Genomic DNA, 17,745 nt, shown 5'->3' with positions numbered 1-17,745 from the left:
CATCCACGGGGGGGGGGTCCCCTGCCTCCTCCCTCCCCTTTCCGAAAGCGCCCCTCCCCTAGAGCTACGGAGCAGAGAAGAAATCCGAAGTGGAAGCTCCACCTCCGGGAGAAGGTTGGGAGGGGGCTCACCCCCCTTCCTTCAGCAGAAGCCGGATTGGAGGAGGAGGAAGGAGGGGTGGGACTTATGGGGGCGGGATCTGGGGTTGTGGGGGGCGGGGTGAGAGGAGGAGGTGCCGGGAAGGGAGGGAAAGGATTGAGGGGGGAGAGAGGAAGGTTCCCCCCCTCCCCTCTTCGTTCTGGATCAGGAGAGCGGGGGAGGGGCTGATCCCGGAGATCCAGCTGCAAAGAGGGGTCCCCCCCACAAGTGCAACATCCTCCCCCACCCCACCCCACCCCACGAGCTTAGATCCCTCCGTGTTTTAGGTGTTGGTGCTGTTCAAACCAGGAACGGGGGGGGCAGCTAAACGGCTCCCCCCAAATCCCAGCTCCCCACCCCAGCCTCTGACTCAGGCCAGGACAAGGACCGTGGACACAGGCCCCGTCCAGGCACAACAGCCAAGAGGCTCCGCAAAGCAGCCGATACAATTGTAGCCAGAAGCGGATTCCAAAATCTGAGGGATCCCTTGGACCAGAAACAAGGAGACCAGCCAAGAAGAGCAGAGCAAAAGAGCAGCCAGTAGGTCTTGATTGAAGACTGTCTCCACAGTACTCCCACCTGCCCCCAGGTGGAACAAGATGGAAGCCCCCAACAAAAGAAGACCCCAACTTTTATTAGCTGCTAATCCCCCATGCTACACCCCCAGGACTACATCATGACTACATCATTGACACATCATACAGAGGAGGGGTTCAGGGAGAAGAAGAAGAGGAGTTTGGATTTGATATCCTGCTTTATCAGGAGTCTCAAAGCGGCTCACATTCTCCTTTCCCTTCCTCCCCCACAACAAACACTCTGTGAGGTGAGTGGGGCTGAGAGACTTCAGAGAAGTGTGACTTCTCTGAAGGAGGAGGAGTTGCGGTGGTAACCTGAGTGTCTTGTCACCTGTCCAGTTCCTCCTTTCCCCTCCCCATGATTACATTCCTGAGGACAAAGGGGAGTTCACTGTTTCCTGCCCCCAGAGGGAAGGGCTGGTCACTGTCCTGTGCTTCAGTCCGTACTGAATCCACTTCCATTTGCAGGTCCTTTGTGAGTCTAGGACCATCAAGGTTGGCATGCCAACTGGGTAGGGCTCACTGCCGACATGTTGGCTGCCTTGTGTCAAGTCTCCCCCCTTTGATAGTCCTTCCCTCATGGTGCAAAATAAAAGTTGAACGGTGCAGATCTGATGTACGGCTGATTTTGTATGAATTTATAACAGAAGTGTCATGTATGTCCTGTGTGAGTGTGTCTGTGTGTCGTGTTTGTACAAACTGAATGATTGGGGGGGGGGGTTCCTGCCACACATGAATCCCCATCCCAAAGAAGGGCAGTGCCAAAGAATGCTCCACCTGTGGGAATGTTCAGGGATGCAGGAGAGTATATATTATCTGATTATATCCTTATCCAACTTGTGTTAACAAGTTTCCAATATCAGCAGAGTAAAACATTCCCCTTTATTTTAAGTTTGCAACGGCAGCGTTTGCTCAGGCTCGCTTAAGCCTCTATAATAACTATTCTATTTCCCCTTATTCCCCTTATTCCCTCATAAAATATAAGAGACGACACAGTCTTTTACAAAAGTATAAAAAGAGTTTACTCACATTCTGTTCACAATCACATCCCAGAAGGCAGACTTAGGCTTCATGAAGTAATATACATTTGGAGTCTATCTTATAATAAGACAGTCCCTGTCTCCTCTCCATCATTAGCTTAGTAGATGTTGCTTCTTCAAAGGAAGAGAGGCAAGAGAGAGATGGCTGCCCCTGCCCTGTACTTTTATCATTACCTGCACAGGTGAGGCCACGCCCACCTCTAGTCACATGCAGAGGAAGTCTGTCCCAGCCCAGAGGGAAACAGGAAGTTGACCTGCTGGCTGGACAAACATCCCTCCCCATGTCTAAACATGTACACACTAGGAATGTTGTACTTGACTGCTCTTGTGTTTCACATCCCACACAACCTACCACACAATTGCGCTCATTTCACACGCTAGCAAGGTTATGCTTAAAATGCTACAAGGCAGGCTTAAGCAGTATGTGGACCGAGAACTTCCAGAAGTGCAAGCTGGATTTCGAAGGGACAGAGGAACCAGAGACCAAATTGCAAACATGCGCTGGATTATGGAGAAAGCTAGAAAACATTTACTTCTGCTTCATTGACTATACAAAATCATTTGACTGTGTCGACCACAGCAACCTATGGTGAGTTCTTAAAGAAATGGGAGTGCCGGATCACCTCATCTGTCTCCTGAGAAATCTCCATGTTGGACAAGAAGCTACAGTTTGAACTGGATATGGAACAACAAAATTGGGAAAGGAGGACAGTATATTGTCCCCCTGCTTATTTAAAGTAAATGCAGAATTCGTCATGTGAAAGGCTGAATCATAGAATCATAGAATCATAGAGTTGGAAGAGACCACAAGGGCCATCGAGTCCAACCCCCTGCCAAGCAGGAAACACCATCAGAGCACTCCTGACATATGGTTGTCAAGCCTCTGCTTAAAGACCTCCAAAGAAGGAGACTCCACCACACTCCTTGGCAGCAAATTCCACTGTCAAACAGCTCTTACTGTCAGGACTGGATGAATCATGTAATAATATAATATTATATATATTATATATATTATATATATAATAAATGTTCATAAATGTACCAAGCAAGCACATAGATATGTCGACCACATGTCTGGAGTAGCTCAGGAAGACCGTCCTGAAACCATTTTGACTCCCAAACTGACCAAACGTTTTCTCTGCAAGGAGGGAGAAGGTGAGGGAACCTTCCCATTGTCTCAGGAATTGGGAAATCTCAAAGGTATGACCAGACTACCAGTATTCAGATAAGGCATTACCAGATAACCTGGCAGACAGGAAAAATGACAACATTCACATTTCTGTTGTAGACCACCTTTTCTGTCATGTAGGTATGATGTTTGTGGGGGGTGGTCTTGGGTTACGCCCCTTCTGTGATGTATGTATGATGTATGGAGGGGTGGTCTTGAGCTCCAGGGCAGGGAATTTAAAATGTCTATATAAAGGCAGGCACACCTTTGTTCTGGGTTCTCCTCCTTTCCTGCGTGTGAGGGGAGCACCCTGTTGCAGCAGATCAATCAAGATCAGGCTTACTAGCTGCTTTGCTTCTCAATAGTCTCTGGTTGGCCTCTGTTGTTTTTTCCTACCGATGGAGAAGCTACAAGGGACTCTATAAAGGGCTCTTGTGTCCCCCATAAGGGAAGAAGGGCAGCTTTTGTTTACAACAGATGGCACCCCAGATGGGACCTTCGGTTGGCCGGATTCTGGGGACAAGGAAGGACTGGTGATCCAGTGCGCACCAGGCCATTTGCCAGGAGGAGCCACCAGTCCTCTAGTGACCCCAGGGTCTGGAAAGAAGTGTAGTTCCAGGGGGGCTAACCAGAGAAAGCAACGCTTCATCAGGCCGGCCACAAATTGATTTATTTTTAACATACCGTATTTTTCGCTCTATAACACGCACCCGACCATAACACGCACATAATTTTTAGAGGAGGAAAACAGGGGGGAAAATATTCTAAACGAAACAGTGGGTGTATGATTTTTGTGGTTCATGCTGTGGCCACAGACATGTGATCTGATGGTGAGTTTGGGGTAGCCCAATACAAAAATCCTGAGGATCCATGTGGAGCCATGCTTTGTAACCACGTTTTTGCACCACTGCGGCCACAGGCAACAGTGGGTGCGTGATTTTTTTGGTGCAGGCTGTAGCCATGGACATGCTATGTGATCTGATGGTGAATTTGGGGTGACCCAGCGCAAAAATCCTGAGGATCCATGCTTTGTAACCACGTTTTAAATGGGGAGGGAAGGAAAAGCACTCAAGGGACAAGGAACACGCGTGGGGTGGGTGGAGAAGGATGCTGCTAATAATGAAGAAGAGGGGTATAAGGGGAGAAGGCTCCTCTCCTCTCCCACTTTGCTCCTTTAAAGGCTCTGCTTCTCTCCCTCCTCCCCGGCTCGTTGAAAAACTTTGCTGCTATTTAGCCAGCTGAGTGGGGAGGAGAGAGGGGCAGAGAGCCTGTTTGCGAAAAACTTTGCTGCTATTTAGCGAGCTGTTCTCTCCCTCCTCCCCGGCTCGCTGAAAAAAACAGCTCCGGACTCGTGTAAGCGGCTCCTCTCCTCTCCCGCTTTGCTCCTTTAAAGAAGCAGGCTCTCTGTCCCTCTCTCCTCCCCACTCAGTGGCTCTTCTCCCGCTTTGCTGTTTCAAAACGAGCCACGGAGGAGGGAAGGAAGGGGAACCATGGATCCTCTGCTCACGACTGCAGCAGATCCCCCCGCCACCCGCAGGCATTCGCTCCATAACACGCACAGACATTTCCCCTTACTTTCTAGGAGGAAAAAAGTGAGTGTTATGGTGCAAAAAATACGGTAATCTTTATTGATTTAAACTGCACACATAAACAAAGAATTTACAATCTCATACTGCAAAAAAGACAATTAAGAAAAAACAATGAAGAAAAAAGGAAAGAAGAAAATACAGAAAAACAAAGAAGAAAAAGCAGATTTATGTGCATGAAAGAACTTAATCTTCCTAATTAAATAAAAAAGACTTCTGACAAAACGAGTCTTCCAATCATTCTCATTGTGCTGTTTATACTGCTGTTGTTTCTTTCGCACAGTTTTATATTCTTTAATATTGTTCCCGTCTACTCCACAAACAGTATTTGTTATGTTTACAAGTATCACTCAAGTTCTGCTAATATGGTGTGGTTGGTACAATATGATCTTATATAATCCTTAAATATTCTCCCTTCTCCAAGTATTTTCTGGTTCAATACTCCTCTAACTCTTCCCGTCAGTTTTGCTAGTTGTAAATATTCTAACATGAGTATATGGCTTCTCTTGGTGATGTCCACAAGGGTATTTTTGGCTCAAGTATTCCTTTATATTTATTCCAGATTTAATATCACAATTTTCTTATCACATGGCTCAAAAATCCTCTGTGGACCTTCACTTTTTCGTACATTAAAGAAGCGTGCCATCCAGACCGATTCTCATGGCCTTCCAAGTCTAACAGGTCCGTATCTTTTAGTGTAATCCAGTCTTTTATCCAAACCAATCCTGCCACCACATGGTAGAATTCCAAATCTGGCAACGCAAAACCTCCTCTCTCCTGGTGTTTAATTCTCGGTTTCTTTGCACTCCATATAAATATAGATATTTCCCTTTTCTACTCCTTAGAACTATTCATTCCTCCTAAAATGGATATTGTTTGGAAAGAGAAAAGCATTTTGGGGAGGATATTCATTTTCACAACCGAGACTCTTCCCCAGAGTGAGAGATGGAGTTTGGTCCAGGTTTCCATATTTTTAAAAAATTCTTTCCATACTTTACTAGAATTATCCTAATATAAATTTAAAGGTTTTTTTGAAATCCAGATCCTTAGGTATTTAACCTTATTTTTAATTTCCAGGCCTGTTTTTTCTTGAAGTTCTTTTTCCCCCTTCCATTGTGAGGTTTTTTTGTCAGTAATTTAGTTTTTTGGAAGTTTATTTTCAGCCCCAGGCCGGCCATAAATTAATCTAGTAAAAGACCCCGGGGTGGCCAGGAGCAGCGCATGCGGACGTGAGTCTAGGAATGGAGAAGATTGTGGGCGGGATTCTCTGAAACACCCAGCAACCCAGATTCTCATCCTTGGCTGTCTCTTTTGCTTACGGTCTTCACTCCCAGCCTTCCTGGCAAGAGGTAGCGAGGAGGGGGAGGGGAGAACGGGAGAATTGGGGTTCTGCAATTAGAGAGGCAATTAACTGCAAGGGGAGAACGCCAATCAAAGCTCTCGTTCCCTGTCGGGGAACCTGAGATCTGAAACTTTTCCTTTTTCCCAAGGAAGACACCCCAAGGCTGGTCCCAGTGGCCAGTTTGGATAGCAAGGGACTTGGGCTCGGTTTCCGATTTCTCTTTTTCTCGTAAATGCAGCTGCACCGGCAGCACCAAGATCCGGGAGGAAGTGACTGGTGCGCGTCAGAGCGCAAGGGCGTTACAGTTCCTTTCCATTCTCTCTGGAGCAGCCGGATTTGGCACTGGGCTGCCAGGCGTCCAGTGGAAAGGGACTCTTTTCCATTGCGTGTAAGAGGCAGAAAAGGTTGCTGGGACCCCATGGTAAGTAAAGGGAGGGAGAAGGACTTTGTAGAGTGCTTCATAGAAAAGACGAACGACTGTCAGGTCAGGAAAGACTGGGAAAAGGCTAGCGGGTTTTTGTTTTTGTTTTGGCTTTGGTTGAAAAATGGGATCCCCACATTCTAAGCGTTCTAACCGCCACACTCAGAGGCATGTGCTGGTCGCAGCAGGAGGGGGAGTCTCCCTGGATGCTTCAGCAGCCGGCCTCCTCTGGGTCTCCTGGCCCCCTCCTCTCCTCCCTCTTAGCCTGAACTGCTCTCTGTCCCAGATTCCTCCTGCTCACCTAACCCAGTTTCCTCCTTAGCTTGCAACATCTCCCCTTCCGGTCTGCTCCCTTTTCTCTCTCTTTCACCTCATCCCATCACCAGTCAACAGGATCTGAGCCTTCTTCCGTTGTGGGTCCCCCAGCTTGTGCCTCTCCCCCCTCACCAGCCAGTCCTTGACAACAACAGCAGCCACAGCACCATGGTCCTCTGGTAGGAAAACTCCTGAGAAGCATGATTGAAGCAAACCGTCTGGGACTATGGAAAAATAATATCTTCCTCAAACCCCAGAATGAGCAGGAGCTCTGGGGTTGCCCCATGGGGTTCATGAGGGAAGATGGGCCCCCCAGGAGACTTCCCTGGTACCTGCAGCCCCCCTTCCCCCTCTTGAAATTAGGCTTCGGGGGAAATCTCCCATTCAATTTCAGTATTTCAAGTTTTCTTCAGAACGCGCAGGGCAGGAGGCAGCGATGACATTCTGGTGAAGAAGCAGTGCTTGGAGATCATGCGGTGGGGGTGGTGGTGACAGAGTTTGGTACAAAAACCAAAAGTACTTTCATCTAAAATTATACTCACCATTGTGAGATGCTGCCTTCATTATTTGATTATTGTAATGTTTTACATATAAACACCAGAACTTCACATATACCTCATGCTTTTAGGAATGATTTCCTGCTGAGTTCATTGCTCAGAGTGGACTCTGAGAGGAAGAAGTCCCACACTCCATACATCTAAATGGGTTCTCCCATGTGAGAGTCCTGGGATGTTCCTTGATCACTCCATTATAAATAAAGCACTTCTTGCAATCTTTTCATTTAAACTGCTTCTCCTCTCTGAGTTTGTTGATGGTTTGAAGGGTTTCAACTCTTAGAGTTCTTCCTGTCCATGAGTCTGTTGATTTTCAACTTCCACTAAGAGTGAACCTCTATCTACTTTCCTGATATTTATACGGTTTGTCTTTTGTGTAAGTTTGTTGACATAAATCAAGGGTTCCACTCTGACTGAAGCTCCTTCCACAGTCCATACCTTTAAATGGTTTCTCCCCTGTGTATCTACTGATGTTTTCTAAGATTTCCACTCTGAGTGAAATATTTACTGTACTCCATACATTGAAATGGTTTCTCTCCTATATGAGTCCGTTGATGTGATCTAAGGCTTGGATTACAATGGAAACTCTATCCACACATTTATTTGGTCTCTCCCGTGTGTGAGTCTGTTGATGTGATCTAAGGTGTGCACTCTGACTGAAGCTCTTTCCACACTCAATACATTTATATGGTTTCTCCCCTGTGTGACTCCGTTGATGTGATCTAAGGTTTGCACTCCGAGTGAAGCTCTTTCCACACTCCATACATTCATATGGTTTCTCTCCTGTGTGAGTCCGTTGATGTGTTCTAAGGCTTCCACTATGACTAAAGCTCTTGCTGCACTCCATACATTGAAATAGTTTCTTATTAAAGTGAGTTTGTTGATGTACTCTCAGGTTTTTACTATAACTGAAGCTCTTTCCACACTCCATACAAGTAAATGGTTTCTCCCCTGTATGAGTCCGTTGATGTGATCTAAGGCTTGTATTACAACGGAAACTCTTTCCACACTCGATACATTTAAATGGTTTCTCCCCTGTGTGTGTCTGTTGATGTCTTCTATGGTGTGTACTCTGACTGAAGCTCTTTCCACACTCCAGACATGTAAATGGTTTCTCCCCTGTGTGAGTCCGTTGATGTGATGTAAGGCCTGTATTATGAAGGAAACTCTTTCCACACTCCACACATTTAAATGTTTTCTCCCCTGTGTGAGTCCGTTGATGATTTCTAAGGTGTCCACTCTGACTGAAGTCCTTTCCACACTCCATGCATTCAAATGGTTTCTCCTCTGTGTGAGTCCGTTGATGTGATCTAAAGTGTGCACTCTCACTAAAGCTCTTTTCACACTCCATACATTGAAATGGTTTCTCCCGTGTGTGAGTCCGTTGATGTGATCTAAGGTGTGCACTCTGACTGAAGCTCTTTCCACACTCAATACATTTATATGGTTTCTCCCCTGTGTGAGTCCGATGATGGGAACTAAGGCTGGTGCTATCACGAAAGCTCTTTCCACACTCGATACATTGAAATGGTTTCTCCCCTGTGTGAGTTCGTTGATGATTTCTAAGGCTTCCATTTTCACTAAAGCTCTTTCCACACTCCATACATTGAAATGGTTTCTCCCCTGTGTCAGTCCGTTGATGTGATCTAAGGTGTGCACTCTGACTGAAGCTCTTTCCACACTCGATACATTTATATGGTTTCTCCCCTGTGTGAGTCCGATGATGGGAACTAAGGCTGCTGCTATCACGAAAGCTCTTTCCACACTCGATACATTGAAATGGTTTCTCCCCTGTGTGAGTTCGTTGATGATTTCTAAGGCTTCCATTTTCACTAAAGCTCTTTCCACACTCGATACATTGAAATGGTTTCTCCCCTGTGTGAGTCCGTTGATGTGATCTAAGGTGTGCACTCTGACTGAAGCTCTTTCCACACTCGATACATTTATATGGTTTCTCCCCTGTGTGAGTCCGATGATGGGAACTAAGGCTGCTGCTATCATGAAAGCTCTTTCCACACTCGATACATTTACCGTATTTTTCGCTCTATAACACGCAGATTTTTTCTCCTAAAAAGGAAGGGAAAATGTCTGTGCGTGTTATGCAGCGAATGTGTGGTCTCTGGAGCCGAAAAATAAGGCAAAAATCAAACCGCGCTTCAGGGAGAAGGGAGCTCCGTGAGAGAGAAAGCTGTTGCTTTCCTGCATTCTGCTTCAGGGTCTTACTGCCCACCCTGCTCTGTTTCGTTGCTGTGTTTGCTCAAACGGAACAAAGAGCAGGGAAAGCCCCTCCCCTCCAGGCAAGTAGAGAGGAAAGCAGAGCGTCGCTCTATCCTGTCCCTGCTCCGGAGGGAACAATGTATGTGAAGGGAAGAGAGATTACAGGTTCGGCTTAAAATTCTAATTTGACTTCTTGCTTTTTGTTTTTGGAGACACACAGCATTCAAATATGCTTTCTTCCATTTAAAAGGATGAAATCCTTAAACAGTGGCTGGCTTGTGTGGGTGGGTGGGGGGAAACTTTTGCCTTCCTTTCCTCACGTTATAGCCCTCTCCTGCATTCTTAGCCTTCTGTGTTTTTCCTTCCCTCCCCACTTAAAATGTGGTTACAAAGCATGGATCCACATGGATCCTCAGGATCTTTGCATTGGGTCACCCCAAATTCACCATCAGAGCACACAGCATGTCCATGGCTACAGCCTGCCCCCCCCCAAATCACGCACCCACTGTTGCCTGGGGCTGCAATGGTGCAAAAACGTGGTTACAAAGCATGGATCCACAGGGATTCTCAGGATTTTTGCATTGGGTCACCCCAAATTCACCATCAGATCACATGTCTGTGGCCACAGCATGAAGCACAAAAATGATACGTCCACTGTTTCATTCAGAATATTTTTTCCCTTGTTTTCCTCCTCTAAAAACCATGTGCGTGTTATGGTCAGGTGCGTGTTATAGAGCGAAAAATACGGTAAATGGTTTCTCCCCTGTGTGAGTCTGTTGATGTATATTGAGGTGTCCACTCTGACTGAAGCTCTTTCCACACTCGATACATTTATATGGTTTCTCCCCTGTGTGAGTTCGTTGATGATTTCTAAGGCTTCCATTTTCACTAAAGCTCTTTCCACACTCGATACATTTAAATGGTTTCTCCCCTGTGTGAGTTCGTTGATGATTTCTAAGGCTTCCATTTTCACTAAAGCTCTTTCCACACTCGATACATTTAAATGGTTTCTCCCCTGTATGAGTCCGTTGATGTTTTCTAAGACTTCCGCTATAACTAAAGCTCTTTCCACACTCGATACATTTATATGGTTTATTCCCTGTGTGAGTCTGTTGATGTGATCTAAGGTGTGCACTCTGACTGAAGCTCTTTCCACACTCGATACATTTATATGGTTTCTCCCCTGTGAGTCCGATGATGATTTCTAAGGCTTCCATTTTCACTAAAGCTCTTTCCACACTCGATACATTGAAATGGTTTCTCCCCTGTGTGAGTTCGTTGATGATTTCTAAGGCTTCCATTTTCACTAAAGCTCTTTCCACACTCGATACATTGAAATGGTTTCTCCCCTGTGTGAGTCCGCTGATGTTTTCTAAGACTTCCGCTATCACTAAAGCCCTTTCCACACTTGATACATTTAAATGGTTTCTCCCCTGTGTGAGTCCGTTGATGATTTCTGAGGTGTGCACTCCGACTGAAGCTCTTTCCACAATCCATACATTCATATGGTTTCTCCCCTGTGTGAGTCCGATGATGGGATCTAAAGTGTGCACTCTGATTGAAGCTCTTTCCACACTCCATACATGTAAATAGTTTCTCTCCTGTGTGAGTCCGTTGATGTTCCCTAAGGTTTCCACTGTAACTAAAGCTCTTTCCACACTCAATACACTTATATGGTTTCTCCCCTGTGTGAGTCCCTTTGTGCAATTTAAGGTTTCCACTCTGACTGAAGTTCTTCCCACATTCCCTGCACGTAAAACGTTTTCTCTCTATGTGAGTCCGCTGGTGTGTTTGCATTGAAAGAGAAGCTCTTTCCGCACTCCGTACCTTTAAATGGGTTCTTTCCTTTTTGTGTTCGTTGATGTGAACTATGTGTGCTCATTCAGTGAAGCATATTACACATTTCACACATTTTAATGGCTATTCCTAATGAAACGAAAGGTGCCTTGTCCCCTACAATTCTGTCTTCTCCATCACCTTTTTCAGAGTGGGCAGAAAGGAAATCCTGTTTGGGTTTCAGGAAAGAGAAGACAGGGAAAAAAGGACACATCAACCGCCATTAGCACCTTCTCTTATTTCAACATCTATATTCTCCCATGTCCTCCCCATGTTCCCAATTTTTAGGAAATAAAAATGGTATTTTGTCAAATGGTAGTAATGCATCAGGAACCTTTCATAATCCTCAATCATCTTTAATAATTTCTGACATTGAATTGTATGACAGCATGTGACTGACAGCATGATTTCTGACATTGAATTATATATAAATTGCAGTATTGAAATGTGCCTGCTCCCGCTTCCTATTCTGATATTTCTCTACTCTGCTTGTCTGTTTCTTACTTGAGTGCTGTTTTGGCCCCTGCCTTGGCCCTGTGGAACTGAAGGAGCATCTTCACCCCCATTGTTCAGTCCGGACAGGGAGGTCCTCCTCCAAGGGTCTTCTGCTGGTTCCCTTGCTGTTAGAAGTGAAGTTCCAGGGAACCAGGCAGAGGGCCTCCTGCCCCATGGAATGCCCTCCCTTCAGAGGGCAAGGAAGGAGGCAACCATCTGACATTTAGAAGACAGCTGTATCAGGAGGTTTTTAATGTTTGATGTTTTACTGTCTTGTATATGTACTGTACTGTCGGGAAGGTAAACGGCATTTCCGTGCGCTGCTCTGGTTCGCCAGAAGCAGCTCAGTCATGCTGGCCACATGACCCGGAAGCTGTACGCGGGTTCCCTCAGCCAATAAAGTGAGATGAGCGCCGTAACCCCAGAGTCGGCCATGACTGGACCTAATGGTCAGGGGTCCCTTTACCTTTACCTATATGTACTGTAAGCTGCCCAGAGTGGCTGGGGGAAAAGATGAATACTATAACTTTTACAGTGGTACTTCGTGTTACAGACGCTTCAGGTTACAGACTCTGCTAACCCAGAAATAGTACCTTCTGTTAAGAACTTTGCTTCAGGATGAGAACAGAAATCGCACGGCGGCAGGAGGACGCCCCATTAGCTAAAGTGGTGCTTCAGGTTAAGAACAGTTTCAGGTTAAGAACGGACCTCCAGAACAAATTCAGTTCTTAACCCCGTACCACCGTACTATTATTATTATCATGTGATTTTTTGTAGTTATTTTGGAATTCGTACTGCAATATCAGCTCACGAAATGTTATGGGTGGAGAAAATCACAGGGTTGCCATAAACTATAATCCCACCCACAAACTCATTCACATACAGTCTGTAAATTTGGGGAGGTCACACACCTCACCTGTGCTAATACTGGCAGACTTTGGCCTCCACAGGCACACCCGGTGTGTAGAGCCTCCAGCCACAGGCAATGTCTATCAAGAAAAGGGGTCCTTTGACTGGGAAGATTCATGCAGTCGCTGTCATAGGATGCTGATGGGTTGTATCCCAGCTTGTCAGTCACTCCGACATTGCCTAGAAAGAATAAGAGGAACAGAAATGCTTTTTACGGAAATGACTGGCAGAATCCGAGACCAGGGAGAAGAGTTGATGGAAGAATATTGGAAAAAGTTTAAAGACTATCTACAGAAATATTGCAAAATTAATGAGTGCTAGAATGATGTTGGATAGAAACTAAGTGGTCTTTAGCTGTAATGTTATAAGGGAATATGAAAAAATGGATTATTAATAGGTAAAAAATTAATGTTACCATACTTTATGATTAAAGACTAGGATATACAAAGAGGGGAGGGATTTGCTGAACTAATAATTTGAACCGGAATACAAAAAAGGGAGGCGTGAGGAGGTCCGGGAAATAAGCAAATGAAAGATAAGTAATGGAAAGAATGAATTGTTTTTAACCATTTTTATTTTGTATTTTTCTTTTTTCTTTTTCTTTATTCTGTAATATTCTGAAAATCTTAATAAATATATTTTTTAAAAAAGAAAAGAAATGCTTTTGAGGTGCAACTTCTATATCAATCCTGAGAGCCATTCCATGGACTCTGCACCCCTGTTTCTGATGACAGGTGTACATTATCCTCATCCTCAGCGGAAAAGACAATAAAGATGGAAGCCTGAGAGAGAGGAAAAGGTTTCTGGCTGCTTCCTGGGTGGGATTGCGGAAACCAAGAGCCGCTTCTGAGAAGGCCTCCCCCCTCCCCTCTTCCTCTCGGGGTTTCCTCTCCTCTCCAGGGTACCAGAGGTTGGACTGGACAGAAGCGCTGCGTCCGGACAGGGCAGGGACTTATGGGGTGGGAAGAGGATGGAGATTGCAGGAAGGAAGAGGTGGGGGCAGGACCCCCACTTTCCAGGGATCCCTGGGCGGGAGGGAGAAGCCAAGGCGGCCCCTTCGAAGATTGCCCAAGGAAGCCACGATTGAGACGCCCCCCCCCCAGACTGGTCTTCCTATCTCTCCCCCCCCCCAGTGCTCCTTTTCCCTTCCCCCTCCCTCTCTCCCGCAGTTTCCCCTGCACTCTAGCGCGACTGACACCTCGCCCTGCGCGCCCCATCTCTCCATCCTAGCCCCCCCCCAACAGGAGCAAGGGAGGGACTGGGGGGTCTCTATCCAGGCGTCTCTCGCGCCCCTTAACCCTTTCATGGGACGCGCGGAGCCTGGGAAACGGGGCGAGGGGTCCGCTCTGCGAGGAAAGATCCCTTCGCAGCACGCGTGCCGGGATCCAGGCCCCACGGAAGGCGATTTGGGGAGCTGGCGGGGGTCTCTGGGTCCTCTTGTCCCCTCCCCCCTCCTTCTCCCCCCCGCGAGCCCTTTACCTCTTTCTCCTCGCTCCCGATTCTCCTTTCCCTTCCTGCAACATCCACGGGGGGGGGGTCCCCTGCCTCCTCCCTCCCCTTTCCGAAAGCGCCCCCCCCCCCGAGCTACGGGGCAGAGCAGCAATTCGGAGTGGAAGCTCCACTTCCGGGAGAAGCAGGCAGGGTGGGAGGGGGCTCACCCCCCCCCCACATTCCTGGAGCAGAAGAGCCGGATTGGAGGAGGAGGAGGAAGAGGTGCAACGTATGGGGGGCGGGAATTGGGGCTGTGGGGGCGGGGTGAGAGGAGGATGTGCCGGGAGGGGAGGGAAAGAATTTAGGGAGGGAGAGGAAGGTTTACCCCCTCCCCTTATCCTTCTGGGATCAGGAGAGCGGGGGAGGGGCTGATCCCGGAGATCCAGCTGCAAAGTGGGTCCCGTCCCGCCTACAAGATTTGCATTGCAGCATCCTCCCCTCCCCCACCTGGAAACTCCCCTTTGACTCCTGGAGGTGACTCATGGGGAGGGGGAAAGGGGGAGCCAGCCAGGTGACAGGACACTCAGGTTACCACCACAACTCCTCCCTCAACCCCTCCTTTCTGTGATGTATGTATGATGTTTCTGGGGGTGGTCTTGATCTACAGGGTGGCAATTTCAAAAGTCTATAAGCCCTTGCACAGCATCTTTCTGGGTCCTTCCTCTCTCCTGCGAGTGAGGGGAGCTCCCTGTTGCAACAGTTCAATAAAGGCCAAGCCTACAGGCTGCTGTTTTGCTCCAAGTTATCCTGGTTGGTGTCTTTGTTTTTGTCCAAGGGAGCCCTCAGTTTTTGCCGTTAACAGACACAGGCACCTTCCCTGCACAACAGCCAAGAGGCTCAGAAAAGCAGCCGATACAATTGTAGCAAGAAGCAGATTCCATGTCTTAAGGGAGAAATCTGAGGGCTCCCTTGGACAAGAAACAAGGAGACCAGCCAGGAAGAGTAGAGCAAAAGAGCAGCCAGTGGGTCTTGATTGAAGACTGTCGCCACAGGACTCCCACCTGCCACCTGGTGGAACAAGATGGAAGCCCCCAACAAAAGAAGACCTCAACTTTTATTAGCTGCTAATCCCCCATACAACACCCCCAAGACTACATCATGACTGCATCATTGACACATCACAAAGAGGAGGGGTTCAGGGAGAAGAAGAAGAAGAGTTTGGATTTGGTATCCCGCTTTATCACTACCCGAAGGAGTCTCAAAGCGGGTCACATTCTCCTTCCCCTTCCTCCCCCACAACAAACACTCTGTGAGGTGAGTGGGGCTGAGAGACCACAGAGAAGTGTGACTTCTCTGAAGGAGGAGTGGTGGTGGAAACCTGAGGGTCTTCTCACCTGTCCGGTTCCTCCTTTCCCCTCCCCATGATTACATTCCTGAGGACAAAGAGGAGTTCACTGTTTCCTGCCCCCGGAGGGAAGAGCTGGTCACTGTCCTGTGTTTCAGTCCGTGCTGAATCCACTTCCATATGCAGGTCCTTTGTGAGTGGAATCATCTTCTGTCCAGGACCATCAAGGTTGGCATGCCAAGTGGGTAGGGCTCACGGCGGACAGGTTGGCTGCCTTGTGTCAAGTCTCCCCCCTTTGATAGTCCTTCCCTCATGGTGCAAAATAAAAGTTGAACCGTGCAGATCCGATGTATGGCTAATTTTGTATGAATTTATAACAGAAGTGTTGTGTATGTCATGTGTGTGTGTTGTGTTTGTACAAACCGAATGAGGGGTGTGTGTGGTTCCTGCCACACATGAATCCCAATCCCAAAGAAGGGCAGTGCCAAAGAATGCTCCAACTACCGCACAATTGCACTCATTTCACACGCTAGCAAGGTTATGCTTAAAATGCTACAAGGCAGGCTTAAGCAGTACAGTGGTGCCTCGCAAGACGAAATTAATTCGTTGTGCAAGTTTTTTCTTCTTGCGAGTTTTTCGTCTTGCGATGCACGGTTTCCCATAAGAATGCACTGAAAATCAATTAATGCGTTCCTATGGAAACCGCCTTCAGACCAGGTCCGGGGACAGTCTGTCCCCTGACCTCTTCTGAAGGCTGGGGGGGGGGGGGACAAGGGCTTTTCTTCCCACCCCCAGCATTTTAAAAAACCCCGGGACAGCGGAGGACTTCTCTGCTGTCCGGGGCGATGTAAAAGCCCCTGGGAAGGCAGGCAGGGGGGAGCAAAGACTTTCGCCCCCCGCCCGCCTTCAGAAGAGGTCCTGGACCTCTCCTGAAGGTGGGTGGGGGGCGAAAGTCTTTGCCCCCCCCCGCTTGCCTTCAAAAGCCGTCCGGGAAGGCAAGCAGGGGGGAGCAAAGAGTTTCGCCCCCCGCCAGCCTTCAGAAGAGGTCCTGGACCTCTTCTGAAGGCGGGTGGGGGGCGAAAGTCTTTGCTCCCCCCCGCCTGCCTTCAAAAGCCGTCCGCGATAGCAGGAAGCTCTTCCCTGCTATCCCGGACTGCTTTTAAAATTCTGGCGGTGGGGAACAAAGCCTTTTGGCCCCCGCCGGCCTTCCTGGACCTCTTCTGAAGGCCAGAGGGGGGGGGAAGGCTTTGCTCCCCACCACCAGCATTTAAAAGAGGTCCCCGGAGATTTCCCTATGGGCTTTCGTCTTGCGAAGCAAGCCCATAGGGAAATTCGTCTTGCGAAGCGCCTCCAAAACAGAAAACCCTTTCGTCTTGCGGGTTTTCCGTCTTGCGAGGCATTCGTCTTGCGGGGCACCACTGTATGTGGACCAAGAACTCCCAGAAGTGCAAGCTGGATTTAGAAGAGGCAGAGGAACCAGAGACCAAATTGCAAACATGCGCTGGATTATGGCGAAAGCTAGAATACATTTAATTCTGCTTCATTGACTATGCAAAAGCCCTTGACTGTGCCTAGCACAGCAAACTATATTTAGTTCTTAAAGAAATGGGAGTGCCTGATCACCTCATCTGTCTCCTGAGAAATCTCTATGTGGGACAAGAAGCTACAGTTAGAACTGGATATGGAACAACTGATTGGTTCAAAATTGGGAAAGGAGGACGACAAGGCTGTATATTGTCTCCCTGCATATTTAATTCATCATGCAAAAGGCTAGACTGGATGAATCCTGTAATAAAAAAATTAATGTTTTATATATATGTGATAAATGTTCATAAATTTACCAAGCAAGCACATTCATAGATATGTGGACCACATGTCTGCAGCAGCACAGGAAGACCGTCCTGAAACCATTTTGACTCCCAAACTGACCAAATGTTTTCTCTGCAAGGAGGGAGGGGGTGAGGGAACCTTCCCATTGTCTCAGGAATCGGGAATTCACCATCTCAAAGGAATGGCCAGACTACCAGGAAAGGGAATCAGATAAGGCATTATCAGATAACCTGGCAGACAGGAAAAACAACAACATTCACATTTCTGTTGTAGACCGCCTTTTCTGTGATGCAGGTATGATGTTTGTGGGGGGTGGTCTTGGGTTACGCCCCTTCTGTGATGTATGGAGGGGTGGTCTGGAGCTCCAGGGCAGGGAATTTAAAATGTCTATATAAGGGCAGGCACGCCTTGGTTCGGGGTCCTCCTCAGGGGAGCACCCTTTTGCAGCAGATCAATCAAGATCAGGCTTACTAGCTGCTTTGCTTCTCAATATTCTCTGGTTGCCTCTGTTATTTCCTCCTACCGATGGAGAACCTACAAGGG

General features: G+C 47.5%; 3 protein-coding genes across 3 annotated transcripts in view; all 3 read right to left on the bottom strand.

Annotated features, from left to right (window-relative positions):
• LOC308595614 (uncharacterized protein) overlaps positions 1-1,646 on the bottom strand; it is a 61,440-nt gene extending 59,794 nt beyond the window's left edge. Inside the window, exon 1 of the mRNA XM_081210064.1 lies at positions 527-1,646. The gene's annotated coding sequence lies outside the window, so the exon portion shown is untranslated. The remainder of the gene's footprint in view (positions 1-526) is intronic.
• LOC308596880 (uncharacterized protein) overlaps positions 1-12,384 on the bottom strand; it is a gene marked incomplete at its 3' end in the record, with an annotated part of 28,465 nt that extends 16,081 nt beyond the window's left edge. Inside the window, exon 1 of the mRNA XM_081212184.1 lies at positions 11,697-12,384. The remainder of the gene's footprint in view (positions 1-11,696) is intronic.
• LOC308596881 (uncharacterized protein) overlaps positions 1-17,745 on the bottom strand; it is a gene marked incomplete at its 3' end in the record, with an annotated part of 228,311 nt that overhangs the window by 53,166 nt on the left and 157,400 nt on the right. The window lies entirely within an intron of this gene.

Source organism: Podarcis bocagei (genome assembly GCF_964188305.1).
Source record: "Podarcis bocagei genome assembly, chromosome: 10".
NCBI lineage: Eukaryota > Metazoa > Chordata > Lepidosauria > Squamata > Lacertidae > Podarcis > Podarcis bocagei.
This window is presented reverse-complemented; position numbering and strand designations above follow the sequence as displayed.